At 39.3% G+C, this 6,000-nt stretch overlaps 1 long non-coding RNA gene across 1 annotated transcript in view; it reads left to right on the forward strand.

Annotated features, from left to right (window-relative positions):
- Window positions 1–5,766, forward strand: part of LOC138804028 (uncharacterized) — a 44,727-nt gene extending 38,961 nt beyond the window's left edge. Inside the window, exon 3 of the long non-coding RNA XR_011365131.1 lies at window positions 5,571–5,766. This is a non-coding gene — a long non-coding RNA (uncharacterized lncRNA). The remainder of the gene's footprint in view (window positions 1–5,570) is intronic.
- Window positions 5,767–6,000: the final 234 nt, after the last annotated feature.

Below are 6,000 nucleotides of genomic sequence, written 5' to 3' on the forward strand. Positions count from 1 at the left end.
ACAGTACGTGTTCCTCAGTTCCCATTTAGAAATTCCCCAGACAGGACCTTGAGATAATGACCACCTGGCAAGACCACAAGCTAAGCCAAAGGTCAACCAATCATAGGCCTGTAACCATGTAACCCCCCCCTTAAACCAACCATGGGCCAGTCATTTTACAAAGAGTGTTACAAAATTTCCCGCATGGCAAAGTGATTGTTGGTGTATATGGTGACCTTTAAATGTACCAATTATGGGATGCTTTGTGTTATGCATTAATCTTGTGGTTTTTGCCTTTTAAAAAGGGCTTGTAACCGCTGCTCGGGGCTCCCTGTCTGCTCGGGACAGAGAGTCCGTTTGCGCAAACGTCGAATAAACTCCTCTTGCTTATTGCATCTCCCGGCCTGGAGTCTGAGTTTTCTGGGGCGCCCTCCCATTGATGAAAGTATCCTAGGAGACTAGGGTCTTTCACTAACATTTATATTAAACAGATGCAAAGATTGATCTGTTTAGATATCATCAAAATAACCATGACCATGAATATGAAAAAGAATGATAAAATTGGGGGCATTATTAAAGAGAAGAAGAAAAGAAAAGTTATGACATAAGTGTAGCAATGTGAGCACCAGTGTGGACAAGATTGGAAGAAAGAGATAAGGAAACAAAAAAGTAATCGAAACAGATTTACAGAAGAAAAGAAAAGAAAGAATTTGCAGGAAGAAAAGGTCAAAACTGTTACAGAGACATTGAAGGAAATATGCTATTTGGATTTGAAAACTAAAAGGACATAGACAAGTTCAATAAGAACAGTGTTTGGTGAACTGCTAGAGATGTAATTCATATTGATGAAATTTTGACATATGAATGTGAAGCCATAAAATTCTAGATCCATTAATTCAACAGATCCTTTTTATTTTAAATGTTTGGAACAAATGCTTTTATTCTGATCTTAGAAGAACTAATGAGCTCCAAGAAAATGTCTCTAAGAAGCCTTTCAATTCAAATATCACTGTTTGTCTCAAAACGCCTTAAATTCTACATCTTATAATGTTGGCATAGAGTTACACTGTGGAACTTTTATCCGCAGAGAGTGAGTACTACCCTATTGGTTAACATGGACAAAGTACCTTCATAAATAGACTGGGTGTTTGGAAACAAGAAGTGGTAGCTGAACAATGTTCTTAGCAGTTTGTACAGATGAAATGGAAATAGAGCAATCAAAAGGAACATGCAAATAAACAAAGGCACAAAATAGAATGTGCCAAGGAAATGCTGATGTACAATTTCAAATAATGTGCTCAGGTGTGAGGATGTGTTCAAAGTACAGCATCAGACTATATACTTGTATACCTTGAGAAAAAACTGCATTAAACTATTCTGGGATTATCATACGATAGAAACCTGTTACACTGACTCTCTAATCAGTCACAACATCATCAATTTAGGGAGTATTTTCCAAGAGCATACTGAGAAAAAGAGGGCTCATCACAATTAGTGTTCAGGTTGAAGTAACGACAATCACATAACGTTTCATATAAGTTTTCAATTATTTTGGAGCATTAAAGTGGGAAAAAGCAAAGTAAATATTTTGCATGTATCTGAATTAAGTGGGATGAATTATATTGGTCTCTCTTTAACTTGGAAGTTATAGGTTATGTTTTTTTTATACTCTACGTTGGGACAATGATCTGCTTTCAGTTATTTTCTTCTCTTCCCCTTCTTTTGCCCTTCCACTTAAAGAGACATACTTGAGCTTGCATTTCTAAATCCTTCAAAATTATCCATACTTCTGTCAGCCTCCTATATCTTTCTCAAGGGTATATCTTCTTACTACCATTTTTTTTATCCCATATGATATTGGATATCTTCCTGCCTAATTCAGTGAAAGATACACATTAGACTCATCCATATATCTCAACACTTGTACCACCATAAAATCCTATCCTACTTAGAAATCATGATTTTAGTATGTCTGGGGAGGTGACATCTGTCATTTTTGAATGACCATAATTGATACTTACATGCAAGCATGTTTTAAACCAATATGCCTCTCAGTAGATGAATGAATTGGCATGTCCATTGCGGTGCTGTGGGCTGTGGCGGGGACGAGGAAGAAAAATGGTTGGCTACCCTCAGTTATTAATCCTGGGTCCCAGGGCTGGCCAGATGGAGAGTTTCCCTGCATAGGGTAAGCATCTTTATAGGAATTCTTTATTGTCTATTTTTTATCTATACACTCTTGCCCAGTGCTTTCCTTTTTATATTTAGGGCAAATTCCTGGTCCTCTCTTGTTAACATCAGTAGCCTTTTTACAGTTCTTCTTTATATGTCCCATTTGACCACATCCAAAACATTTTAGATTAGATGGTTTGTAAAGCATTCCAGGCAGTGGGCATACTTTCAGCAAACAACTGCAAACGCCGGGATTTGGATGTAATGTCTTTACACGCCCTTAAATATGTATTTACATCCCCAGATTCTTTAATAGGCAATAGGACTCGTTGACAGTCCTCATTAGCATTCTCATAAGCCAACATGCCTAGTAGTTGTTGCAGTGCAGCCTCTCCCACAACAGTATGTTCCAAGGTCAGTGTCAATCATGATAAAAATTCAACATAGTGTTTATTAGGTTTTTGAATTACTTTTGTCCAGGAGCCATAATGCTCTCCTACCAGCCGAATCCTCCCATGCCTCAATACCTATGTCTCATAACTGCTCATGGAACTCTTCAGGAGAGTTCACTTGCATATGAGCATCTGCATATGGTTCTGTTCCACTCAACATAGGACAGGTTATGATCTGCAGGCGTGGATTATTGCTCTGTGCATTTTGTCTAGTCCTTTCTGTATATAAGTCAGTAAACTACATTTGCCATTGTAGGTATTCTGGTTCCTTAAGCAAGGCTCTACAAAGCATCTTCCAATCCTCGGGAGCAAAATTATCGGGCAAGCCCATTAAGTAATTCCTTAACCTAATGAGACTGAGGACCATAAGTCACTGATTGTTAAGTTTACCAATATCATCGACAGCAACACCCTCATATCTGGTTGGTTGAGCTATACCATTCATAGGAGGTAGTCAAATTACAGGATAAGAAAAAATAGGCATTTCTTCATCAAACTCACTGAGCCTTCTGTTTTGTGAAGGACTGATGCGGTAAAAATTGCTTCCGCAAGCTGAGGAGAGGAAGGCTGTTTTACTTTCACCTTCTCAGATTATCCTTTCACTCTGCTAATTTCTAACTCCATATGTAGTAATCTTGATAAAATCAATTCCATTTGCTCAGACATTCTATTTACGCTTTCAGTTTGTTCATTTTCAGCTTTCTTTACCTCTTGTTTTTTCTCCTAATTGTGATGCAGCCTTATCTATTGCATCCTTAACCTCCGAGTCCAATAGTAAACCTACAATAGAAGGCACTGCCTCTTTCTTTAAGTCCGCTATTAATCTTTTCTCATTTAAAGCTTTAAAAAGGGTATGTAAAGTAGCCTAAATGGACCAAAATCTAACAGGAATCCTTTCCCCTTCTCGAACATCTCTTTCTACAATACTTTACTCAATTCCAATTATCAACATCTAATACCCCATCAACGGGGAACCAATGATTCCATTCCCTAAATACATTAATACACATTTCTATGTCAAAAGAAGAAATAGTTACACCACAAACAGCAAGTAAATATTTTAGCATATGTAAGTACGGAGTAGACTTAACTTGTTCCATCACCCTGTAATTAAAAGTACTTACCTGAATATCCCTTCCTGTATTCAACACTGCAGGGTCCCTGTTTGTGTGCCAGTTGTCAAGGTCTCAGGCATTGGGGTCCCTGGGTAAGGGTCGCAAAATCACCAGGACACAGGAGTTGCAGAGTGCAAACAGCAATTGCCACTGCATGCTGTGCTTTATTGTTAGTGGGTATTTAAAGACAAGCAAGTATTATCTTTGCCAATATTTATTCAGCAGACATTCACACAAAGAATTTCAACAGATACAATTTTGCTTAAACTATGAGATAAATCTTTGTATATTTTTATCTAAACTATTTTAGAGCAAGCTCAAACCATTTCCCTGTACTCTGGAAAATGCTTGACTAGCTGTTCGTCTATGCGTAAGTAAGCAGAAGAGCTACTTCCTCAGCTTTGAGACATGATAGCTTTGAGATAGGGAGAGAGAACATGTTCCCTCTCTAGGCTGGTATGCCAAGAGCTTTCCACATACACAAACACAGTCCTCAGATAATCCTGAGGCCGGAGCCAGCATCATTCTGCCAGTCCAACACAGACCCTGAGTCTTCACAGAGATTGTCTCACCAAGTCTTCTATTACTTTAAGCAAAAACAAAGCAAAGCAAAGCAAACAAAATAGACATTATTGTTAATTAAGCTGCTATTAAAGATTCTAGGCACAATTATACTGTTAAATGATGTTAGTAAATATGTTTTGTAGATACTGATCTCATATGTGTCACAAAAATATCCATGGATTCATAACTAGAAACTCTGAAGTGTAAAGTATATTAATTTGGTGAGTTTCATTAGGTAGCCAATGAAGAGAACACCACAGGGTTTTCAGTCAGGTAAAGAAGTTTATTTACTGAACTGCTGCCCATGCCATACATGGTAGAAATGCATGTAAAAAAAATGGGGCGATCCAACCTCTGGCAAGGATGAATCTATGTGAAGGACCAGATGAGGTGTGGTTGTTTGGGGGAAACTCTGGCCACACTGTATCTGGATGTGACTTCAAGTTCTGGGACTCACATCTGGTCAGATGGAAAGTGGGACCAGAGGCTGACCAGGTTGTGACTTAACAGGATGGGGAGGTGGCTGCCTCCAGGTGTGCCAGATACTAGGCAACACATAAAGGGTTGAAACTTAGCCAAGAATTGGCTGCATAGGGTCTGCATGACCTGGGGCAGACCTAACCTAACAACAAATACAGGTAGTACTTCTGACATATGACTCCTGACTCCAAACAATTCATTCTCAGTCATGTTCTTTCTTTCTTTCTTTCTTTCTTTCTTTCTTTCTTTCTTTCTTTCTTTCTTTCTTTCTTTCTTTCTTTCTTTCTTTCTTTATTTCTCTTTCTTTCTTTCTTTCTTTCTTCCTTCCTTCCTTCCTTCCTTCCTTCCTTCCTTCCTTCCTTCCTTCCTTCCTTTCTTTTCTCCCTCCCCTCTCTCTTTTTTGTTTTATTGGTTGGTCATAGGGTTTGAACTCTGGGCTTGGGCAATGTCCCTCAGCTCTTGAGCTCAAGTCGAGCACTCTACCGCTTGAGCCACAGCGCCACTTCTGGTTTTTGAGTGGTTTATTGGAGATAAGGGTTTCACGGACTTTCCTGCCCAGGCTGGCTTTGAACTGCAATCTTCAGATCTCAGCGTACTGATTAGCTAGGATTACAGGTGTGATCCACCAGCGCCCAGGTCTTTCTCTCTCTATCTCTCCTCTCTTTCACTCACCCTCCCTCTCTCCCCTACCTCAACTTTCTCAACTCTCAAATAATGAACACTTGCTGAGTTGAACTCACAGGCTGGGAGAGCAGCTCAATTGGCATATGTGAAATTTATTTAATGTTTCCTTCTACTTCTACCACAGGTCACTGGGATCAAATAATGAACACTCAGCAGCATGGCTTCTCAAGCCGTTTGGAGGAGGAAAGCAAGCATGCTCACTTCATTCTGTGAGGTTCACCCTGGGAAGGTGGGGCAGACTCCTCCCTCCTCTTGCTAAATCTCAGCCCAGATTCTGCATCCGTAGAGGTGACTGCCTCCAAGAGTCCCAGTTACTCAAGTGAAACAGTTACAAGGCAGAGACTTAGCTTCTTGTGGTGCTGAGATTAATGGCAGCATGATTCAACATGACTCACTAGTTTATTGAGATTGGGACTTCTTAAATTTTCGGTTAGGCTATGTTCAAATTGTGATCTATTTATTTCTGATTGCTAACCATGATTATAGATGTGAACCAGCACATCAGACCATTCAAAGTTCTTTATGCCACATGGACAACATGAAGTTTATTTTAC

The sequence above is a fragment of the Dipodomys merriami genome, unplaced genomic scaffold, assembly GCF_024711535.1.
Source record: "Dipodomys merriami isolate MVZ:Mamm:240054 unplaced genomic scaffold, mDipMer1.0.p SCAF_352, whole genome shotgun sequence".
NCBI classification, from domain to species: Eukaryota; Metazoa; Chordata; class Mammalia; order Rodentia; family Heteromyidae; genus Dipodomys; species Dipodomys merriami.